This window comes from Rhinolophus hipposideros (genome assembly GCF_964194185.1).
Source record: "Rhinolophus hipposideros genome assembly, chromosome: 8".
Lineage (NCBI taxonomy): Eukaryota > Metazoa > Chordata > Mammalia > Chiroptera > Rhinolophidae > Rhinolophus > Rhinolophus hipposideros.
In genome coordinates, this window is record NC_138054.1 from 84245583 (window position 1) to 84270429 (window position 24847).

The 24847-nt window shown below is 52.1% G+C and overlaps 1 protein-coding gene across 11 annotated transcripts in view; it reads right to left on the bottom strand.

Annotated features, from left to right (window-relative positions):
* Positions 1-9170, bottom strand: part of ARHGEF10L (Rho guanine nucleotide exchange factor 10 like) — a 133721-nt gene extending 124551 nt beyond the window's left edge. For all 11 annotated transcript variants that reach the window (XM_081056132.1, XM_081056131.1, XM_081056142.1 and 8 more), the window contains exon 1: positions 9036-9170. The gene's annotated coding sequence lies outside the window, so the exon portion shown is untranslated. The remainder of the gene's footprint in view (positions 1-9035) is intronic.
* Between the last annotated feature and the right edge of the window lie 15677 nt (positions 9171-24847).

Sequence of the window (24847 nt, forward strand, 5' to 3'; positions counted from 1 at the left end):
CAGAGGCACTGCCCATTCTCTGAGACCACAAGAGGACCTGCGGTAGGTAGACTGGTGGGTGACGTTCACCTGGGGCCTCCAGTGAGCCCCACTCTGGGCTTACACACCACTGGCTTCCACCCTTGAGACTGGTTGTTTAACTCAAGGGACCAGTCCCAACCTGGATGCTCTGTTATGCTCTGTGACCCCAGGCAAGTTGCTTCACCTCTCTGACTCTCAGGAACTTTTTTAGAAAAGAAAATGAGAGTTTGGGAAGCACTAAGGAAGCAGCCTGGTTGGCAGAATGATCTAGGAATCAGAAAGCCTGTAACAGCATCTAAAGGTCTCCCTGATGTCTCCTGTCCCTTCCCAACCCAGTCTCCACCCGGGACAAAAAGTTCTGATCTTGTCCCTCCATATCTGCAAACACTTGACCAGCTCCCTATGGTCCTCAGGATAAAGCGACAGCTCCTACTGAGATGTGCAAAGGCCTTTAGTGGCATTGTCCCCGACCCTCCCCTGTGACACACTCACCACCTGCAGTGCTTTCTCTCCCTGAACTGACTCTGCCTCTTGGCTGCTTCCTTCAGACACCCCCCTGGGAAGCGTCTCTGAGCCCCTCCCCCTGGGTTAGGCCCTCCCCATCTTTCCATTGTCTACCCTACCTGTCTGCCGAGAGAGAGAGAGAGAGAGAGAGAGAGAGAGAGAGAGAGAGAGAGAGAGAGAGAGAGAGAGAGAGAGAGAGAGAGAGAGAGAGAGAGAGAGAGAGAGGAGGGTAAGCACATTTCACTCATCTCTAGCTCCTAGCCTGGTCCCCAATCCATAAAGAAATATGGTGCTCGGAAGGAGAGGAAGGCTAGGACAGACAAATGACAACAAATGAACGACTCCACGAGCTTTGGTCTCCTCCTCTGCAAAACGGGAATGTTGTGGGAGAAGCAGTTGGACCACCTGGCTGGGGACCCTCACCCCCATATTGTAGCTGGCCATATTGTGTTGGCTGGGTGAATTTCACATCTCAGGCCACTCTCCTCTGTGTAAGGTGAGGACAGCGACAGCACCTGCGCCTCACTTCCTGCAAAGATACAGTGAGCTAGTCCTCCCAGAGTGCTCAGCTCCGTCCTGGCACAGGGAGGTGACTTCCTTACACTTTACAATTGGGGAAGAAAAGTGAGAGGTGAGGGTGACACAGGCCAGGGATCTGTGTCACCTGGCCCAGCTAAAGTAGCTTCTGCTGCAGTGATCCAGTTCTCCTAACACCAAGCTCCCAGCTGGCTAGGATGCTCACTGCACGTGCAAACACAAGCCCCCTGCCACAGCAGCCCAGTGCCCTGGAGAATGTGGGCCCCACGGAGTCTGCAGTGAGGGCTCAGCCCCACTGTGCCATCTCAGACAAATCCCTGACCTCTCTGATCCTGTTTCCTCCTTTGTACGAAGGAGGGTTCAGGAGAGCCTGCTTCTGCCATTTTGGAGATGCAGCAATCTGCCCGTTCTCATAGTGGCTGCAAATGACCCCTCCAAGGGTGGGTGGTCTTGGTGGGAATGTACCCCTTACTCCCCTAGTCAAGATGTCGCTGAAAACCATGAGGCCATCAGATGAGACTGTCCCCAGGTACCCTCTAAACCTACCCCAACTTCTCCCATTTCCTATGAAGTACCCCTGCTCCTCTCACCCACCACCCCCACCTCATCAAGCTGGATACCACCCCTCTCGTTTGCCTAAAGACCCAGCTCCTGTAGCTGCCCCAAGTGTCTCGCCCCCTCTTGGGCAGTCCTGGCCACCAGCACAAACCATTGTCCTGGGTCCCCGCACTTCCCTTCCAACAGAGACATATTTTCCCAACCCCCCTTCCCTTCTCCGGCATTTCAGAAGCTGTCCACATGCTGTCTCTCCTTGCTCACTTTCCATCCCCTCGGTCCTCTCCCACTGCAGATTCCAGCCCCATCACTCCTCCAAAACTGCTCTAACAGAAAGGCCCAAACTGCCTCTATGTTGCCAAAACCAGTGGCCATTTTTCCGACATATCTTACGTGGACACTCACTGGCCTGCAGCTCCGTTGACCGGTAGCTGTTTTCTGCAACAGTCCCCCGTGTGCGCTTCCCAGAGACCCCACTCCCCTGGCTCCTCCCCCTTCACCTGACCTCTGGTGGTCCCACCTGCCCCATCTATGTGCTGACTACGCCCAAATTTGCATCTCAGCCCAGCGGCCCTCAGTCATTCCCACGCCATCGCGGTAGGTTATTTCCTTCACAGGACTTGTTCCATGACACTGTGAATGAAAAGGAGTGACATAGTAGACCTGACAAGGGCAGGGGGTGCCACATGGCCAGCCTGGCAAGCTCAGTGACTGAAAGGAACCACACAGCATGGTCTGATCCTAAATTCCTACCTGGGCAGGTCCCAGCGGGTAGTCACATCCCAGGCCTCTAGCTTCCTTAGCGAAGGCCAATCTGTAGCTGAAGTGAAGCCTGTCACACATCTAGGATAACGTACACTGGGGATGTCAGAGTAATTTTCCTGTCCAGACCCCTCGGAGGCACAACCGGGGTCACCAGCACACGAGACGTCGCTACCCCTCATTGTCTCACGGCAAGCGTATCATCTCCATGTGCCGTAAATATTAAACGTTCACTACCCACCAACGTAAAAGATGTATCTCTCCATTTTGCTTTCTAGCCAATCTTAGCGATTTCCCTGCCTGGCTTTCTCCTGCCTCCTTAATCTACCACCCATGTGACCTTTCTTCCGTTCGCTCGTCTGATTCCAAATGCAGAGACGGAATGGCCAATCTGCCCCTCTCTGGAGTATTTTCTCAGTGCGTTGAGATCTTGCTTCCAGGCATGGCCTCAAAATTTGGGCTCAGACAAACTCTTACAAAATTTGTCTGTAGATTGGACGTTCTTTCATAGACAAAATGCAGTTACTTTATTACTTGGTGTGATCTGTTTGGTTTTTGTGTCCTTTGCCATCACCTAAGATCCACAGGGCAGGGTGATGTACAGTTAGCCAGCTCAGGCTTGTAACCACAGCCACAGTGCTAAGCTCTTTCATGAGCCAGGCTGGAACAGCCCACTTACACTTTCCTGTCAAGTCCTCACAGCACATGACACAGCTACTGTGACTATAGTATTACCCCCATTTTACAGATGAGGACACTGAGATACAGAGGGGCCACGTGAGTGGCCCAAGGTCCAGCACAGAAAGAGGCTCAGCAGGGAGCAGGGCACCCATTGACCCTCTAAAGCCCAAAACAGGCTTGGCCCTTTGTGGACCCTAAATAAATATTTGGCAAATGAACAAATGAATCACTGAATAAATGAATGATATACACCACAGTATTGAGAGAGGTAGTCTTTGGGTGGTGGAAAAAAGGGAGGATTTTGTTTGTTTTTCCTCTCTATATTTTCCAAGTTTTCTTCCATGGCCATGTAATACATACATAAAGTACAATAAACTTTCATTTTTAAAAGAAATACAAAGGTCCTGGGTAATATCTTGGTTCAGGAATAGTTTCCCTTAATTTTCAGAGACTGTTATTCCTCTACTTAATTTAAACCACTGTTTGTCTAGCGAAATTGAATAAGAAGCCCGCATTTTTAAAGCTCTGGCCAAGTCTGCCCACTTCAAACAATGATGACAGGGAAGTAATGAGAGCTGGTTCCCGCCACCTCCCTTGTGTGCTAATGGCTGGGAGTCAGGATTGCATACCAATCAGGCAGCCACTGGAAGGGGCAGTTTTATAGAGGCCAGGAGGACAGGCTCTCAAGGAGAAGGAGGGGGTCCAGACCCAGAAATGCCACCTCACCTAGAGCCCTATGTACCTTCGTGGGCAGGGGCCACCCCAAATCACCTGCCCTGCCCCAGACTGAGAATGTCCCTGCAAAGAAAGTGGTGGGGGGCCTGGGCCAAGACCACCCTCTCAAACAGACAGGTAGGTGGGAAGATGAACCCCTGACGCCCTTGGAAGGGGGCTCAGCACCAGGCTCTAACCAAGAGGTGAGTACAACCTTTGCTTCTGGCCAAGTGGTCAACTGTCTTTCCCTTTTTCCCACCTCATGTGGGCACTACTGCCAGGGGACATCAAAGGCACAGCCAGGCCCGACCCTGGAAGGGGTGGCACTGCCCTAGGATGCAGGGCTGGGAGCTGGGGCCCTGGGTTTACCTGTGCTGCCTCCATCCCTCACAGGTGCATGACCCTGGGCCAGCAAGGTGGCTGACCTGGGCCTCCGTCTCATCGGGGACAAAATGGAGATGATGACACAACCCATCTCTCAGCATGACTGAGGACTGAATAAGCTCCCACAAGCCACATGCCTGCCAACGTGCCTGTTCCTCCGTAAATAAGAGCTATTAGTACAGCTCTCTCCATAAATATGCGCCATTATTATTAGCTGTTTCCTGACAGCAGGTCTAGGGACCCATTTGGGCACTGGGGTTCTATTCTAGGCCTTGACCCTAAACCACAGGGCAATGAACCCAGCTAAGTGGGTGAAAAAGCACACATCAGTGCCAAACAACAAATGGCAAAGTGTGTAGAGATTACAGACCAGCCGTGAATCTTCTCTTCCTCCCCTCCTCAAAGAGAAAAGGAAAATAGAATAAAGGAGGAAAATCGGATTATAGAAAGGTCTGACTTCCTAGTTCGAATCCTGCCACTTATAAACATTGTCACCTTGGGAAAGTCCTTCAACCTAAGACTCAGTTTTCCTCCTCCATAAGATGGGATAATAGTACCTACCTCCAGGATCGGTATGGGAATTAAATGAATTGATGCACGAAAAATGTCTGGCATGTATAGGCATAAAGTAAACATGAGTTGCCTAGAAAGAAATAAGCCCTCAATTATCTGCCTAGATGAAGGGCAGAAGTGGTAGAGGTAACAAAAACACTGGATAACCTCCATACCGGTTACGTTTATCTTTGGCTTTTCTGGTCCTGGGGGTGGAGGGAGGGCAGCAGATCCCCCTTCCCAATTCTGTTTTGTTTGGTCTGGTATTAAAATGGAAATCTTTTTTTGAGAATCCATCAGCCACAGATGCCAGGACTGGAATAGCAGCCAGCTTGAGGAATAACAAGAAATTACCAAGAAACCTGAAAGATTTACAGGAGAGGGAGTAACCACAGAGTATCATGCCCCTGGCAGGTGAGGTTTGGCAGGGTTTTTGTGCTGGCACCCAGATGATGCTATGTCCCCTGCTCTGCCACAAGCCTTGCAGACTTTTGGTTCCCCTGACACCCAAGCCAAACTGAACTCTCAACAGCTCATGCCTCTGAGCCTTTGCACATGCTGTTCCTTCAATCCAGACCCTTTCCCTCTGCCCACCCCGTCCTGCTATACTCTACTCACACCTCCACTGTGTATGTCCGTGCACACATGTCCACTCCCACCCAGGGCTCACAGACTGGACAAGAGCTGTGGCTCTTATATAAAGAGATGTCCACTCAACTGTCTGGTTCTACTCTGATGCTGTCCCTGAGTCCATATGGATGCGTCGTGCCCTCTGTTGCCTAGGCGTCTCCCAGACAGCTCTAGCTACCTGGGTCCTGGACATCACACCTTCACCAGCCCTGAGCTATTTGACTTGTCCACAGTCTGTCTTCTGTCACTGCCACTGCTTGGTCTCCCACGTGCCTGGGTGCCCTGAGTGTGGTTATTCAATCAGTGTCAAAGCAGGCTCTCAATTAACTAAATCTTATCCTCATCCCATTTCCCCTCTCCGTGGTGCATGGCAATGTAACTCCGTTTCCAGAGGGAGAGGTCATTTGAGAGCAATTTACAACCCCAACCACCACAGCAGGCCCAGCCCCTCTCACTCTGCACCCAAGGACCCTAAACTAGACCCCAGTGGTGTCACACCACAATGCAAGCTCCAGAGAGCGGCTGTACCTGAGTTGCTCACTACTGGGTCCCCATGGTGAGCTGATAAATGTTTAACAACTGGCTCTGGGGCGGGGGACCCTGATTTGCAGTGTTTCTATGATGTAAATACTCTCACTATGGCTAATTACAAGCTACCAAGGTGACACTACCGAACACAGAATTGAGAAGAGATGTGCAGTAGCCACCCGTATGTACATTATATCGTCATGTATCGTTTAATGACGGGGTACGAGAAATGCGTCGTTAGGAGATTTCATTATAGTGCAAATATCGCAGAGCACACTTGCACAGTCTAGATGGCCCAGCCCACTGCACACCTGCTAGACGGTCCATCCAACCTACTGCTCCTAGGCTACAAACCTGTACAGCATGTCACCGTAATGAATACTGTAGGCAATTGTAACACAACAGTATTTGTGTATCTAAACATGTCTAAGCATAGAAAAGGTACAGTACAAAAGACAGAAAATGGTTCGCCTGTGTAAGGCACTCAGGATGAATGGAGCCTGCAGGACTGGAAGTGCCTCCGGGGGTGGGGGGGGTGGTCAGTGAGTGAGTGGGGAGTGACCGTGACGGCCTCGGACGTCACTGTACACCACGGAAGGCTTTAGAAACTCTGCCCCACAAGCCCTCCCCCTGCCTCTTTCCAACAGGGTCAGAAGCAGAACATCGAAGCTGTCAGCGCCGCTCCAGGAACAGGGCTATGGGCTGGACTGGTTGGAAATATCGAGGAGAAAGTGGATGGATGAGGCGTCAATCACCTAACAGTGACTGTCAGGAGGGAGAGAAAGGTGGCCTGAGGATCAGTAGCAATAAGAAATCAAGATGGAAAGAAAGGAACACAGGATGGTCATGCAGTGTGGTTTGGGCTATCGCGTGCTGGAGCAGTGGTCAGAGTAAGAACTTTGTGGGTATTCATAAAAAAGAGGGTGTTTAACACGGAGAGGGTGTAGAACTGAGGACTCAGGATTAGACTTGGGTCATTTGTTTTTGGTTCTGGTGACCCTCTTCAGCAGAAAAGGCTCTCTCTCTGCCACTGAATTATGGAAGAAATAAAACTCAGCTGTGCTTTACACCAGGACAACCTGCAAATATTTTCAAAGTCAGGGACAGGCCTGCTGCACACGACCACAGAGCTCTCACTAAAGTGGCCGCGGCACTTAATACGTGTTAAGGGAGCTCCTGCGGACCTGTGTCCTTGTGCAGGATCTTCGGTCCTCGACAAAGAATTTACAGCGGTGTGCTCTGAAGACCGTCAAGCTAGATCTGGGGGCGGGTGGCACCCTCTGAATACACAGTGCTGGAACACACGTGGCTCGCTGACTGGGATGTCATCTGTGCACTCAGAACTGAGGTGCTGTGAGTGACAGGGAATCTACTGCCAACCCCACAAGATACTGCTTCTGTCCGAGAAAACAAATTCCTCCTGAACCACGTATCCTTCCGTTTCACACAGGAAATTCAGCTGCATTATAATCTTATGGGACCATCATATATGCAGTCTGCCATCGACCAAAATGTTACATCGCATGTGACCATGTGTGTGTATGTGTATATGTATGTATGTGGCTGGCAGAAAGGAAGAGATCCTGAGTGAGAAGTGAAGTAGTGAAGGATGAGACTAGCTTTATAGAGGGGACAGCAAGGGCAAAGGGTCTTTGTTGGAAGAGGAAGGGACCTTGGGAAGGTGAGTATGAGGGAGCAGAGTGAGAGAATCAGACAGGGGCACAACCTGAGGCTTCCCAAGCATGAGAGGGGTTCTGAGCTTCACCTTGGAGCTTGAAAAAGGGCTAGGGTAGCCCCTGCCCATAGTTACAAGGAGCGTGGAGACTGGACCCTCCTTTCTAGTCTTTGTGTTGGAGTCCTGGATGCTGGGGCGTAGTGCTGGGTAGGACAGATGGATGTATGGACAGATGGACACTGCAGCTAAAGGCCATGTAAACAGGGCTTCAGGGAAGGGCTGAGCATTTTAATGAGCGTGCACAACCTGTCCCCTCTCTCTAGCATCCTAGGAGGAGCAGATGGGGCTTGGGGCAGGCGAGGCAAAGGCTTCCCATGGTTGAATCCCTGGGGAAAGCCAAGGACTGTCTCAGCTCCAAAGTCAGCAGGAAGTACCGCCCACCCACCACCACCTCCCTGCTGTGGTCAGAGCCAGGGTCCTCAGACTCTCCAGGCTAAAGGAAGATTCCTCACCCCTGCTCCAGGCCCCCACCCTGGGAGAGGGAGGAGGAATTCTCCCCACACTCTCCTGCGTCAGGCCTGGGCTCCCTCTCAGAGACCACCCCTGGAGGCCAGGGGGCCGGCCTTCATTCTTAGAAGGTCCCACCTCAAACATACTTCCTTGCCTCAAGGAGTGTCCAGGCCTAGCCGGGTTCTGTGGCCATGGCCTTCCCCCTGACCAGGGCATCCTCTCCTCCTCTCCCCACCTAGCTGAGGCCGCCCCTGTTCTGCCTCGGGGCAGGGGTCCAGGGTGGGGGAGGCTGGCCCAGCACAGAGATGCCAGGAGCATCCCCCGACTTCATGAAATCCCAGGGAACCCCAAGGTCAGTGAAGAAGGAAGTGGACCACAGTGACAGGAAAGTGAGACAGAGTCACACACACACACACACACACACACACACACACACACAAAACTGATGCCCAAAAGCAGTCAGGAGTCATGCCGAGGGGTGGGGCACCCAAGGGATACAGAGACTCCCGTGGGGGGAAGGAACACACACTCGAGAGGTACACACTCGCACTCAGCCCCACACGCAGAAAGCCCACCAGGCTCTGGGGGCTGTCACATCCACAGCACACAGGCTCCAGGACACACGGGCAGAGGTGACAGCGGGTTCCCGGAGACAGACACACCGCACACTCACAGCAGGGGCACGGGGAAGACCCAGGCTTGAACTAACACCTGGAGGCGCAGAGCTATGCCCTGGCAGACACACCAGGGACCCCGAGAAGACACCCGACTCCCACTGGGAGGAGCAGGGACACACAAAGATCCCGCAGACGCAGGAACACAGAGGGTCCGGGACGACCCGGACCTCGGCGCCCATGCGCTCTCGGCGACTCCGGCACAGACACGCCGGCCTGGGGACGCGCGGGGCCACACGCCCGTCGCGGGGGCCCGGGCCCCGCCCCCAGCGCCCCCCAGCCCGCCCCGGCCCGCGGGCCGCGCTCACCCGCTCCGGCCGCCGGCCTTTGTTGTCCGCGCCGCTCACAAAGGCGCCGCCGGCCGGCTCGGAGCCGCAGCCGCCCGGCCGCCGCGGGCGCCCATGGCCGGGCCGGCCCAGCCCCGCGCCCCGCCGCCCGGCCCGCCGCCGCCACCGAGCCAATGGCCGCGCCGCGCGCCGCCCGCCCGCGAGGTCGCGGCCCCGCCGGGAGTGAGCCCGCCTCGGAGCGGCCTGGCCCAGCCCCGCGCACGGCGACGCGGCGCCGCCCCCGCCCGCCCGCCAGGCCTGCGGCGGCTGAAGTCACCGCTTAACCCCTGGTGGCCGGCGCCTTGGCCGCGCCCCTGCCTGCGAGGGCGCCCCTGGAGGGCGGGACGGGGAGGAGGGGAGCCCCCCAACTGCCTGTGGCAGGAGGGCAGTGGGCCCTCCTGCTGGGCCTGCTCCGGGCACCCTGCCACAACCTCCCACAAGACAGGTGGGGAAACTGAGGACGGCAAGCAGCGGGACCTTGCCCCAGGCCACACGAGGACCCTTCACTCCTTCACTCTCTGTGTCGCCTCCCATTTTCCCCGTTTCTCCCTCGGAACGATCCCACACATGCTGGCTGCTTGCTTCTCCCTCATTTTCAACCGTTTGCCCAGGGGTTTCCCAGAGGGGTGACAGATTCCTAGGTTGGTTCCAGGGGAAAACCCAGAGGTTGGATGGCCCCCACCCAGTCTGCAGCAGAGAGCCCCCCAGCCCCTGGGTGGCCTTGCACCCTGGCCTCTGACGTCAATCTCCTGACCCTAGCAACCTCAGGCACTGAAGGATTGCTATGATGAGGGCCCTGGCATTATCTCACTAAACTGGAACCAGCCCTACCACCCAGTCCCATCTTCCTGTTCAAAAAAAACCAAGCCTCAGAGCTGCCAAAGCTTACTCCACAAGGAAGTAGAAACAGAGATCCTAGCACCTCCTCCTTCCAGCCCCCTAAAGCTGCCAAACACTAGTTACTCCCTCCCAGAATTCCAAAGAGGGCCTCTGGATATGATGCAATTAATTATAGTTATCAGGTCATTAATTAAGATTATCCCTGTTATTAAACATTACCCTGCTACCTCTCAATTTGCAATGAAATTCACACTCGGGCTTATCAGCAATTACTCCTGGGTTGATAATAATGAGTTCTGTAACCTCCAAAGGGCACAGGTGTATGTGGGCTGGAATCTTTGTCAGCCATTGTTCATTTATTTAATGCAGCCAGCAAACACTTTTCTTTTTTTTTTAACTACTCCCTTTTTATCAGGCACCAGCCTTAGGGGCTAGAAAACAGACAGACCCCAGCCCTGCCCCCTCGGCTTTCAGAGGCTAGAAGGAGACACAAATAAACAGGCCACTACAGTGCAGTAAGGCAAACCACACTCAGGCTACACTCTCTGAAATCATCTTATTCATTCGTTTGTTTGCTTGTTTATTGTCCTGTTCCACACAAGAACATAAGCTCCATAGAGCCTGTGCTAAGAGTTGTTCATAGAGTTGTCTGAAACCTCAGGCCTAGGGCAACACTAGGCTCATCACAGGCAGCCAGTAAATATCCGTTGAGCACTTACTGTGTTCCAGACATTGTTCTAGTCATGCAAGAGATATCAGTGAACAAAAGAGGAATGGTCTTTGCCCTGCTAGAGCCTCCATTCTAGGGGTGAATAAGCAGTGGCCGTGACAGCAGAGAAGAAAGTTTCCAGAATGCCAGCAAAGCAGCAAGAACATCTTCAGATGTCCATCGAGTAATCTTGGGCCTCGTGGCATTAAGCCTTGGACCAAAATTTAGATGTTGTGGCCTGTATTCGCAGCCTTTCAGACCTACTCCAAACCCCCTCCCTGGCTATCTTATTTCTGTCCTGGACGCTTCTGAGCCCTCCAGGCTAAATGCCTGTCCCCTCTTTGGTTGCACTAAGGGTTGCACCCTCCCTCCCAGAACCATCAGAAAGCCCAGAATCTCCAGGAAGCGTCTCTACATGGCCTCTGTTCCCTGACCACCTCTCCTCTGAGCTCTACAGCACTCCATGCTTGGGTTAGTTGCTTTTGTTCCATTGTTAAGTCGGCTCTGGGCACTGACTTGAACTTTCTCCAGCTTGAGGGCAGCTATGATCCATGCTTAAGGGCAGGGGCCATACCCCAAGCCCCCCTCGTGCCCTTAGAGCCTAGCACAAATTGGCATCATGAAAGGATCAAGATAAATTCTAGAAGACACCTTCAAACCCTTATCAGTAGACTTCTAGATCCAGGGTTGCAATCCACCAGCTCAGAACAAATGGAACCCGCAGAAGCATGTTGTTTTCCCTTCAATGGTTTTGTTGTTGTTGTTAATTAGTTACCAACATTTAACGATTGGGAGATTTCCCATAAAAAGCCAGATTGCTTAACAAATCTGGAGATCTGGTAATGCCACGCCCTCATTCCCACGTGGTCACACTCTACAGGCCCCCTCATGTGGCTCTTTACATAAGGCTAAGTCCTCCACTTGCCTCCATCCCTCCCAGCCCTGTGTGACACGTCCAACTTGGAAGCCTCTCCTCTGTGAATTAGTGTTTTCTTTCATTTCCCCCCTACATTCTACTTTTATGAGGAAGAAACACATGCTTGAGAATAAATAATCCTGCAGCCCTCATGTTCCAGGCTCACCTAGGCCCATGGCCAGGCCACATTCACCTGCATTCTTGCTCTCTCCACCCTCTCACTCTCCTGACATGCACACTACACTCTCTTCTCTCTCACCTCCCCAGCTTCACATTCTACACTCCACAGCTCAAATGAATATGCAGTGTTTCTGTGGGCTTTTGCCCCTACTGTTCCCTCTGCCTGGAATGCCATTACTGCTCCATTCCGCAGACACTGTGGCTGCTTTTTTATGCTTTCAACCTACACAATGCCTTCTCAAGGATCTCTTCTCGAGTGTCCCCAGACTTGACTTTGGGGCTCCCACAGCATCCTATGCTCCCCACGTCAGTGTGCCCATTCTACCGTGTTGTGTGGTATATGTGCCCCGAGACAGAGTCATTGGGGGCTAGGACGCTCCTGTGTCATTCATAGTGGGATCACCAACACCTGGGACACAGTCTGGTAGAGCACAGGTACAAGACAAATATTTACTAAATAGACGAATGAATGGGTTTCAGTAGCCACAAAAGGAACAAAAAGAATTTCTGGGAACATTTCCATGTCCCAGAACATTCAATTAACGAGAATTTCCCTCTCACCGAGCATTCTGACGAGGGTAGGATCTACTGTGTAAGCATAATCATTGATGACACAGCTGAATGGGACAGGGACTGCGTTCTCCCTTGACGCCACCGCTGGACTGGGAAAGAGGGAGGGAAAAAGAGAGGGAGGGAGGGCAAAGGTGGTATTTTTCATGGACCAGAGAGGCTAAGTGACTTGCCCAAGGTTGCCTAGCAAGCTGGTGGCAAAATCAAGACGGGAACAGAGGGCTCCTGCCTCTGTCTCCCAGCCCGGCCCCCTTTCCACCAGTCCAGGCCCATAATGGGTCAAAAAGTAAGTGGGTGGATGGAAAAGTGAAATGGAGAGCACACAGGAAACAATCAGTCTTCGTTAGTTCCCATATCATCAAACCAATCATGAGTGGGCTCTTATCTAAGAGAGGCTACATCACATTTTGATTACAAAGGAGGATGACAGAGCCTGTCTCACCAAGAGGCAGCCCTCTTCCCATGCACTCCTGCCCCTGTTCAGTAGGATGGGCATTTTGAAAGGGGCTGGGATGCACTGAGCAACCCCCCCCCCCAAGGCTCCCAGATTCCTCCTAACCCACGACCCGCATTTGTGGGAAGGAAGCCAAGGTGAAAGGCACAGTGACAGGCAGAGGCAGTTCTAGGTGGAAGGGAAACGTGACTTCTCTGAGCTACCACTTTATGGGCCTTGGTGTCAGGGAGAGGCCAACCTGAGCAATTTGTTCTCTTCAGGATGTAGTCTCAGAGTTGTCCCAAGACAACCTTGGGCAGATGGACAGCCCATGTCCAGTGGGCTGCACATGGACACAGTACCAGGCTCTGGGCCTGATGCCACCCAAGTCCTGAGAACAGCCCTCAACCTCTTTCACTTGGTCCCACTGCCTGTAAAGTGGGAACAATAATCCTTTTGCCCTCTTCCATCGCACAGGATTTTGAAAGATCAATCAAATTTAGTCTAACAGAGACTTTTCAACTTCTCCCTGACAAATTAAATAAATATGCTATTTGATACTATATTATAAACTGTCGTAACTATTATTTATGAGCAGCAACCTAGGGTAGCAGTGGTCAAGGTTCAAACTCTTGGGACTCTCACTGTTAGAGAAGGAAATTATAAATATGGAAAGGGAGGAGAACAGAATGAACCCTGTGGGGTTGGACTGGAATTGGAGGTATTGGTGTGAGCTCATAGCTGCGTCCACCAAGAGGATCGGGGATCAGGAACACCCCAACAGCACTAAGCACACTTAGCAGTTACATTATGGTTTCTAAACACCATTCTCTGCTAAAAGGAACCAGAGCTCCTTGGAGAGCTGGCCGATTTTGGGGGGAAGAACAAATTGAACCTGAAATATATTGTGCCAGAAATGAATAACTTGCTCAAGAAGTGATGGGACGTAGCAAAAGGACACAGAAACCAACAGAGCCTTCCAAGAGGCTCCGAATGGCCAAACTGAGGGCAATCTGAGCATCAAAATGAACAATAATTGTAAGGATTTATATTCCATTGACTATGACAGGAAACCAAGAGTCCATACTGATGTGAATAAATTGAAAGCTACGAATGGCTATTTACATAGTCTCAAAGTACTTCTCCACAAAATACTCACGAACCACAAAAGGAAAAAAGAACAACTCCACAGTAGAACTTAGGAACTTACCAGATACCTCCTCACCCAACTGGTCAAACTGAGTTAAATGACCAGTCATGGGATATTTGGACATCATAGGCCTCCTGATGTGACACGCTGAGAAAGATGCAATGTCACTTCATGATATTCCTGCCACGATGCCACTCACATAATGATGACCAAACATCAAACAAACCCAAATTGAGGGACATTCCTCTATGCCAAGGTCACAAAAGTCAAGGAAAGACTGGAGTGCTTTTCCAGATTGAAGGACACTAAAGAGACTCAACAACTAAATGCCACGTGTGCTTCTGAACTCAATCCTTTTCCTCCAGAGGAACTTATTGGGACAATCGGCAAAACTTAAATAGGGTCTGAGGACGGGTTGGTGGAAATGTTTTGTGCAATTTCTTGATTTTGAGGATTGTATCATAGAGCATGTCCTTGTTTGTAGGAAACACACAGTGAAGTATCCAGAGTTAAGAAACATCGTCAGCAGTTTCCTCTCAAATGCCTCAGAGGGAAAAGGCTGTACTTGCAGCTTTTCTGTAAATTATTTCCAAAGCCAGATGCCTGTGCTAATCTAGAGCAAGTTGCTTAATTCTCTGAGCCTGTTTCATTATCTCTGTCGTATGGATGGAAGTAATAATACCTACCTCATGGAGTTGTTTAGAAAATTAAATGAGATAATATTTGCAGGCTATTTGGCACAGAACTGGCCTCATACATATTGTAACATTTTGAAGAGCTATGTAATTTTTCTTCTTCCTCATGCATTCCCATTCCCAGGCAAAGTGCCACGATATCAAGTAACGTGGCAAACTCCAGTGACTAGAGGGCTAGGGTAGGGATGAAAATGGGAGATGCAGGATGAATATGTGTGACAACTGCCACCAGGTTTCAAGATCAGGGACACCACAGGGAGAGGGGGCACCCCTGGAAATCACATGACCCTTGTAGAAGGGACAGTCACTCCCCATTTCTAGTAGCTGCATCACTGTGCCCAGTGTCTCCAGAGCTTTCTTTTCTTTTTTTTCCAAGAGAACCCAGAAATCCAGATTTCTATATGAAATCCTCTGATTTTTAATATTGACAACTGCTTCTAATTTTAAGTCAGCCAATAATTTGTGAGCCAAACAGGCTCTAAGCACCAGCAGCAGGAGGAGTTCTGAAAGCTTTCCCTGAACAGTTAGACACATGGGAATGCCCCCGAGGGTTGACAGAAAAAGCACCAAACCAGAGTTCACAGTTCTTCTAGGGCTCTGCTAGAGCCTCTGAAGAGGCTGGAGTGGACATGCCAAGATTTGTACAAACCCATGTGCCATAGCAGCCACTCCTCCCCAGCACAGCCGATTGGACGACAGATTGAACATCTGACTGAAACTGAGTCAATCAGCTCATTTCTCCCAGGATTTTGGAACTGGACAGCTGAGCGGCTGAGGGGGTCAAATGACAGTGAACACTGAGCCTAAAAGATCATGCCGAGCTGGGGCCAGCATTCATGCAACAAACCAGAGAAAAGTTCAAGCTGAGGTTCTGGGAGATCAGAAACGCCATAGGAAAGGGGGTGGGGGAAAGCAGGAGTACAGAATAAAGTGGGAGAAAATGACAGTGAGGCAGAAACCATAAAGCGCTGGAAGGCATTCATGGTAAAAATGACAGCGGTAAGAAGAGAAAATTCTTCCGTAGCACTCTCTCTACACCAGGCTCTGGTTAATCACTGTTCATGTATTAAACCCATTTAATCCTCACAGCAACCCTATAAAGTAGGTACTTTTATCCCATTTTACAGATGAAGAAATGCAGGCACAAAGACATTCTGTCCTAGCCTTCAATGTCCACCAGAGTGTCCTGTTGTGTCATTACAGAGACCCCCCCCCCCTCGCACCTTCACTTGTACTTGCCTGACTGGATTTTCCTTGAAAGCAAAGATGTCTGTGACGAGAGGAGGGGTTAATATTCAGGTGGGTGCACTGCCCATGGCTACCCTCTTCGCGCACGATGAGGGGGGATTCTGGAACCAATTAAGGTATCCCCAAACATTCTACTCTAGCCTTCCTGTATCTCCCAAAATGGAAAAGGTGAAGGGGTAACGGGCAAGTGTCACGGCTTGGGGCATCAAAGGCAGCTGGAAACAGAAAGGCCCTCTGCAGGTCAGCCCACATCCCACGACCGGTGTCCATTCCGTCTACATGAGGCAGCCAAGCCTCATCCTTGGGTGTCTGTAGCCCACGCAGGGGATAAGCAGGCAGAGGGCTTGAGGCTGTTTGTGAGCCAAGGGAGGTTGGATTTCTGCGCTTGGGGCCTGTCCAAGAAGCCAGAAAGGACAAGGAGACAAGGTCTTCACTTCCTGGCATCAGGTTACTGCCAGTACCCAGGCTCGGGTGCCAGGCGAGGCTCCCAGGCATGAGAGTTGGTAGTCAGCTGACAGTAGACAGGGCCCAAGGCCTGTTCTCAAAGCTTCCATAAGGATGAAGAGAATATGGCTCTGACTGCAGAGGATGCGGAGCAGGGAGAGAGCCTGGGGAACAGGGTAAGGCTCCAGGCTTGCCAAACAGACCAGGATGGCGGCTGGGGGGCTCACCCAACGTCTCCCGGAGAGAAGGGCCTGGGCCTGGGTAAGGAAGGTGCTGTAGCTGCCAGCCCTGAGACTTGCATGACCCTCTGGGGTGGGGAACTACAGTCACCCTCCCCCCACTCCACTGGACTATAGCAGGAAGGCCTGGCCATAGTTGCAGCCTGGCACCAGCCCCAGAAACCTTCAGCGTCCCCCAGTTTCACCGGCCAGGGCTGGGAGGTTCCATAAGCTCCCTGGTCTCCCAGATGAAAGACGCTTTCTAAGAGTCATAAAACCGTCCCCACTCAGAACAATAGGCCCTTATGCGGCTGTGTCCTTCACATAAACTCCCATTAGCAACACACCAGAAGCTGCAGGCAGGAGTTTTATAGACTGGATTTTTGGACCAGTCCCAGCGTTCATTAACATCTACTCCCTCGCCCTCCATGGAGCCTGCGAAATCACTCCCGATTGCAGAGGTCCACATTGTGCTCGGCCTCCTGGCAATGCTACAAGGAAGAGGGCTTTGTCCTGTTCTATGAATAAAGAAACAGCCTCAGAGAGGTCAGGTGGCTTGCCCAGGGTCACACAGCAGGAGAGTGGAGGAGCCGGGATTGAAATCCAGTGTCCCTGCTCCTTTTACCATATCACGTGGCCTCTGGTTATGATCACTCAAATCCTGCCCCGTGGAACCCGAGAGGTTAAACCGAATGGTTTTCTTGGGTTCTCTTCCGCAACTAAGGGTTTTTCTGAGACCTTAGCGTCTTTACCAGGATGGTCCTGTTGACCTACCCAACGTATCAGCAGAGATACAGTAGGCGAGCACATCTGTACGTAACATGAAGGCACTTAACATGAAGGACCCAAGCCGCTTCACTCAGAGGAAACCAGAGTGGCTCAGCTCATCGCATATTCTCAGTCACAATGCCATTCATCCCATTCCTCCTCTGAAGGCCACCCATAACTCACCCCTTTACTGAGTATTTACAGTACACCAGGCCCCATACTCCTCATGCATGAGCCCATGCATTCTTGCGAGAACTCTGTAGAACGACTGCTTTCCTGAGCCCCCTTTTCACATGAGGAACTGAGGCACAGAGAGGTAAGTAGCCTGCCTAAGGTCACACAGTAAAGAAGCTACAAATTTCAGGTCTATATGACTCTACCCCAGCATGTCTCCCCAAAATTTCACAATGTGTGTTTCAAAAAACACTCCCTCCCCACAGGCCCAATCCTACAGTCGTGGCTCCCAACTCTGGATGTCATCCCAGATGCATGGATAATAACAAAAGCAGTCATTCTTTATTGGGGACCTTCTAAACCCCTTTTCACACAACTATCAATGTCAATATTGCAATTCCTGGTTAGCAGATGAGAAAACTGAGGCTCAGAAAGGGGAAGTGTCCTACCAGGGTCCCACAGAGCTGGTAAGCAGGGCTATCAGGGATTGAATCCACTTCTGCCTGGTTACAGAACCACGGCTCCTTCCAGGTAAGCCAACACAATAGTCAGACTGGGAGGCCAACAGAGTCTTGGCATGCAGTCAACAAACCTCCCACTACTCCCCAAATAAATGCCTCAGATGTGGCTGGCACCCGTTCAGGAGATGAAGGCACAGTGTGGTACACAAGACTGATATGTCCCAGCCACCACCAGCCCATGGGGGAACCACCAAGGACCCGCCCACACCACTTCCAGCTGCTCCCCCTAGAGCTCCATCTGCAATCTCCCCAGGCCCCCAAGCACAGAGGCTCTTCCCAACCTCTGCCGCTCTTGTCCTCCCTGCTCCCCTCAGCCTCGGGGAGCTTTCCAGACAGCCTGCACCAGCCCCTGCGAAGGCAGCCAACAGCTCCTGGTCTCATGGCTTATTTCTCCCTGAGACACTTCGCAGCCAACTCTGAACTAGGCAAACCAGAGAGGCAGCTGCGTTATCTCAGGCTTCCCCGAGAAGCCCTCAGACATAGAAATCCCCTCCTCCCCCCCCAGCACCCATGCTCCCTTTGTTGATTATTTGCTCAAGAGCTGCCCCACCCTGAGAGGCTGGCTTGTGGCCTGCCCTTCCTCACCATTCCCGTCCGTCACCTTCCGTTGTTGCCAAGGAAAGCCAGCCTGCACGGAACAACTCATGGAAACATATGGTTGCGTAGGTAGGTGACTTTCCTCATCCTCATCCTCATCCTCATCCTGACCACCATTATCATCGTAGCTAACATTTATTGAACACTTACTACGTGCCAGGCACTGGGCCAACCCTTTACCTGTACTTTCTCATCAGATCTTCACAATCATCCCATGCAATAGAAGGAAACTGACAAACAAGGACAGTAAGACCATAGCACAAACTACTGTACCGCTCGTTGAATTGTCTGCCACCCATGCTACATACTGTCCTCTCCCTCAGGGCAGGATCATATGTGTTTTACAGACTTGTGTCTCTAGAATACGGTGCCTGGCACAGAGTCGACACTCAATAAATAGTCTTTAGATGAATGGATGGACAAATGGATGGATGGATGGATGGATGGATGGATGGATGGATGGATGGATGGATGGATACAATTGAAAAACAAGAGGAAAAGAACTCGAGGGCAGTAACTCCTGCACACCCAGCCAGCCACCCACTCAGTGAAACAGGATAACTGCTAGATGCGATTTCTCTGCTAATTGGGAAATCCCCCAGCCAAGATTCCAGAGAAAGCAGAGAAGAGCATGCTGATTATTAGGGGAGGGGAAACAAGGGAGTGGCGTGTGGGTGATGAGCTTTAAGATAGCTGGGTGTAAGCAGCAGCATGGAGTCTGGTTAAGTATGTTCCCCTTCCCAGAAACCACCTTTCAGCAGGGATTTTCATCTGCTCCAGCCCCAACCACCTCTCTGAATCAGAGGCAGGGCTCCAGGACTGGGCCTGGGAACAAAGCTGTGCCAGTCCCTGGGGTTTGGTGTGAGTCAGCCCCAGCCCATTCCCTTGGTGCCATCTCAGAATTCCGGAGCACCTATCAGGAGCCCAGGCCTTTGGGAGGGCTTGTTCTCTAGTTAATCTAAGAGATCTCACGCTAACCCTCAAATTCTCATGCCAAGACTCAGGGACAAAGAAAGCCCGCAGTCCCAGGAGAGCGGACACTGTGGCATGGGGCTAGTTTTGTAATTTTAAGAAAGAGGAAGAGGAAAGACCATAAAGCCCAGTATCCTCTGTACCACCTGAAGACATTGCTTGTCTGTATGGACATGGCATTGAGATCCTGGACAGCGGGGCGAGGGGTCTGTCATCCCGGAATCTTATCGACTTGTCAGAAATGAGGGATTGAGACGACATTGGTGCCAGGGACGTGCCCTTCCTTTTTCTGAGCACTTACTATGCTCCAGGCCAGGTGCTCTGCCTGGTACGACACATAACCTTCATCATACCTCAGTAAGTTCAGTATTATTAGCTTCCTTTTCAGATGAATAAACTAAAACCAAGTGAGTCTCCCAAGTTCACACCATCAGAAGGGACAGCGCTGGGGTTTGAACCCAAGTCTGACCCCAAAGTCGATACTTTTTCCACTAACAACAAGGTGGAAAGGTCTTCAGCTCGGCAAACGTTGGCATGCTGGGTTTATTCCAAAACTGGCCAGAGAGAATAGGAGCGGGTTTTTACGGCAACTACTCCAGCCTTTGCCAGTTTCTAAGTATCAGAAGCAAACACACCCTCCCCCACATTCCTGTGTTCCCCAGCTTTGTGGAAAGGAGGGAGAGATGGCAGGGAGCCCAGAGGGCACCTCAGGGTCATCCATTCGAGCAATTCAGAGACTTTCAGAGCAGGAAGGGCCCTTAGGAATAATCCAAGCCAACTCTGTCTTTTCACTGAAGGGGAAACTGACGCCCCAAGAGGGCAAAGGATTTGCTCAAGGTCACACAGGGCGTGAGGAATGGAATGGGAGCTGAGGCAGCCTCCTGGCTCCCAGCCTGGGGTCCCCACCCCCACCCCAGCCCTCTCAATAAAGCCATGACATTGGAACCCGTTACATCAGATACAATGAACAGTTATCAGATTTAATTACGACATTGCTCCGGAAGAAAACCAGGGTAAGATGGGGAGGGAGGAGGTGGGTAGGGGTGCTACTTAATCCCACTACCTCCCCCTTCTGCTCGGGCATCAGACATCTCTGTGCAGTGGCTAAGCTGGGCTCGGCTGGATCCGGAGGGAAGATCAGGGTTATCTGCATTGCAGGTCCCTGCGTAGCCAGGAGAGCTCCCTATTTTCCTGACCCCCTTGCAACAAGGACTGCTTCAATCCCTGAGACAAGGAAGGATGGGAGAGTGGTCTCTTATTCTGCTGAAGGGCAAAGTGGGAGCTACGGACTCACTTCATGGCAGCACCACCCCACCTACCTTGGACCCATCTGCTAGGTTCCAGGAAACTTGCCCTCATGAGTGTGTCTACCTTGAATCCAAAGAGTGGGTGTCCCCAAAGTCACTCACTGCTCCCGGCCTGGGGACCCCGGGAGATCCCCATCCCTAGGGAGCTGTATCAGCACGGTGGGGGTGCTCACTTCTGGGGACACACAGACTGGGTTGAAATCTCTGCTTCCCCACCAATTAATCCCGTGACCTCACTTCCCTGAGTCTCAGCTTCCCACTACAGAGCCGGCTTGTGTTCCTGCCTCCCAAGGAGGTTGTGGGGATTGAATGTGTCCCAGGCACAGAAGGGACGGAGATGCTGCTTGGGGAATTCTCTCTCTTCGGACTACTTCTCTGCATGCAGACTGTGTCAGGTTGTAAAGGCATTCCCAGACACGACAGTAATCCAGTAATCCACAGCCCTTGGTGAGAACGCAAGGAAAGAATCAGTAGCCCCTGTACCCAGATTGAGTGACCCGGGCCCCAAGAGGTGAAGAGGCGTGCCCAAGCGCCCACAGTATTTAGAGGCAGAACACTACCAGAACCCATGGTTCTCAAGTCCCATCAGCCAGCCCTGCCCAGTCCAGAGGAGCTGAATGGGAAGAGCTTGAAATCCAGAGTCAACCGAGCGGGGCCCTGGTTGTGCCATGAACTCAGCACACAACTTAGGGTGGTGACTTTGGGTGATGTGAGCTTTCAACTTTCTGACAGATGATTTTGGTGCCATTGACCAGCTGTGTGACCCTGGGCAAGTGACTTCACCTCTCTGAGCCTCAGCTTCCTCCTCTGTGAAATGGGGATTGTCAGGAGGACTAAAGGCTCTATGGCCTGCAGTCTGCCTGGTACAGACCTTAGCATATGGCGAGTGCCCAGTAAATGGAAATGTAGTCATGGTGGCAGCCAGGGCTAGTAATCGATATCGCTGTTGTATCATTATTATTAGGAGAGGGAGAAGACAAAACAGAACTACCCTGGGAACCTCTGGCCCACATGACTGTCCCAAGAGGAGACCGGGAGGGGGACAGCAGGACTCTTCTCACCTTCAAGTGGCACGGATGGAAATGGGGGAAGAGCAGTCACACCCCTGAAGATTCCACAGTCCCACCAACAGAGGAGACCCAACCAGGAGGGCTGCTCGCATACTCCCAGAGGACCTGAGCCACGGAGCGACAGAAGAGAGGTCGTGGCCCCCAGCGAAGCCTCAGGAGACCTTGATTGAGGGGCCAAAAGCTGGGAAGGCAGCCTCCCCTCAGACACTTCTGTCTGAGATGTAGCAGGACCCTCTGGAGGAAAAGCTACCAAGAAGAGGGGCAAGCCCGGTGTGGAGCACTCGGTCAGGAGCCAGGGGAGGTGGCCTGACTCTCTGCCATCTCGTAGCTGTGTGACCTCAAGCAGGTCACCTCACCTCTCTGAGCCTTTCTCCCTCAATCGTAAGGATCAGCATTGTGGGGATCACAATTCTTGCCCTGCCCAGCTCCCCAGGCTGAAGTGAGACCCTCAGAACAACAGACATGCATTTGCTCTGTAAACTGTCAATCACCTTAGGCTGAGGCACTGCCCTTGTCAATCACCAAGGCACCCTTCATGGACAGGCAAGGCAAAGTGTGGCATAGCAGAGGCCTCTCTGGAAGGTGATAATGGAAAGAAGGAAAGACCTGGGACCAGGCCTCTCCTACTCCTCTCCATGCCCACCCACACGTCCTGCCTCCTTTGCCCCAGGGGACCCCATGGAAACCCCTGACGCTGGTATATGGGGTTGAAATCCTCGGCCAGTTGCTTTGAACCCTCCTTCTGCCACTCACCACAAACTATTCTGGAAGTCATTTGTCCTGGACCTGCAGCGGGGGGAGCTACATGAGGCAGAGAATATTCTGCCATGGAGCTGAAGCAGGTGAAGGGGAAAAAGCTTGAATGGTGACATTTGTGCCCCCAGACCGCCAGCCAGTGGGACACACAATCCTCTAAGCAGCCCCCTTACAGTCTCAGCCTCGCCACACCCAACTGGACCCCTGCCTCATCCTCTCAGGGCAGCAGTCAAGTGAGGGCGCTAAGGGTTCAATCAGGCTCCAGAACCAGACCGGTCTGCTTCACATCTCAGCTCCTCTTTCCAAGCTGTGAAATCTTGATTAAGTTATTAACCTCTCTGTGCCTGTTTCCTCAGCTATAAACAAGAATGATAATAATAACACTTACCTCATAGGGGTGCTGGGGGGCTTAAATGAATTAATACATGTAACGTGCTCTGTCTGCAAAGTGCCTGGCACAAAGCAAGCGTCCAACAAGCATGATATTCGCCAGACATCAGCCACACAAATAAAAGGCTGTGAGCGTGTCATCACCGGAGAGACTCAAGCTGTGGCTAAACAGCCACCTGTCGGGGATTCACGGCCAGAACTGCCTGGTGACTCTTAAAATGCTTCCAACTGTGAGCCCATAAAAATCACACCTGTGAAAATGCATATGTTGTAGTTTCTCCTTCCTAACATGGCCAGGATAGGATGAGAGGGGAGAGGGCTACCAGGATATTTGGGGCGGGGGGAGGGAGGGCGAGAGGGGACAGGGATGGAGGAACAGGCAGTGAGAAGGAAGGAGCACTGGGAGGGGAGGCAGCCAGCCACTCTGGTTTCCAGCTCCTGCTTGGTCACCAAGTCACGGTGTGACCTGGAGTTACTCCCTGTCCTCTGAGCCTCCGTTTTCCCAGCTATGAAAGGGTGCTGTTGAACTAAGTGTTCATTGAGGCCCTATCAACCGCAATCATCAAACTCTGTGACCCTAAGAAGGGAGTGGGAGAAAGTTCCCATCCTGCAAGGCTCCCTCTGCATTCCGCACCCCCAGATTGCCTGCCACAGACACTGAGGCCCCCAGCAGAGTTTCCTTCGCCAAGCCCCAACACCAGGCATCCCCAAGTCGCACCACCACCTGGGAGAGGGCAGGGTGTCCCTGGGCCCGAGCCCAGGGGTGTCAACAATGGAGAGACCCACCCACACACCCAGTGACTTCCAAAGGAGCCTCCTCTAATTAAGTGAGGGGCAGAGATATTTAAAAACCAAAAACATTACCTGGATTCTGTGCGGTCCAATTCCAGCCTTCTGGGGAAAGAGTGCAGGTAATGGGGGCAGGCCCCACTAGCAGGGAAGGGTCCTGGCTGTCGCAGCAGCTGGCAGGCCGGAAAGGGGACCTGGGGTCGGATATACTGGCTCCCTGTACTGTGCTGGGCGTGCAGAGGGCCTAGGTGTGTGAGTCACTCACCTGCCAGACCTGCAGGGCGGGAGGACAGGAAGAGGCCCTAGCAGCCCATAAGGAAAGACTACATTACATTGAGTCAGGCCTGCCAGGGCTGGGCTGGGCAAGGCAATCCATCACCCGGCCTGCAAGGACCAGGAAGCAGCCAGGGTGAGGGAGGGAGGAGAAGCATGAACAAAGGTGGGAGCTTCTAAAGGGTGGGGAGGGGGGCAGTGCAAGCAGAAAGTCAGCTGTGACAGCAGCTCACTGGCTCGGGAAGGGCCGCGGGGCATGGGCATAGGGGAGGGTTGGAAGTTCACCCATGGACTGAGACCATGAGAAGCTAAAAAGGCACATGCCTTGACATCAGAACATTTCAGGTTTGAAATCCTGTCCTTTCCAGCTGCATGACCTCATCTCTCCAAGCCTCAGTTTCCCCCTTGTTCTACTGGAGTAGTCCCGAGAATTACACAAGACTGTGAAGAGAAAGGGCTTTAGGATCCCGGCTCCTAGGAGATGGTCACTAACTGTGACTCTCATGACAAAGACGCCTGTTCAGGAAAACAAGACAGCACGCTCAGGGCAGGCCTGTTTGCATTCTTAGTGTCAGCGTTAGGGGTCCCCAGAAGTTAGCCAAACGTCTGCTGAGCTGATTAAGAGCATGAGTATCTGGACATCAGAAAAAGTCACTTAACCATAAACACTCTGTCCTCACCGTGTATCCCTGAGAACCCAGGATGGGGGTCTCAAAGGGGATCTCTCTTTTCAAGGGACCTGAACTGGAATCAGGAAGCATCCCTCCGCACTCT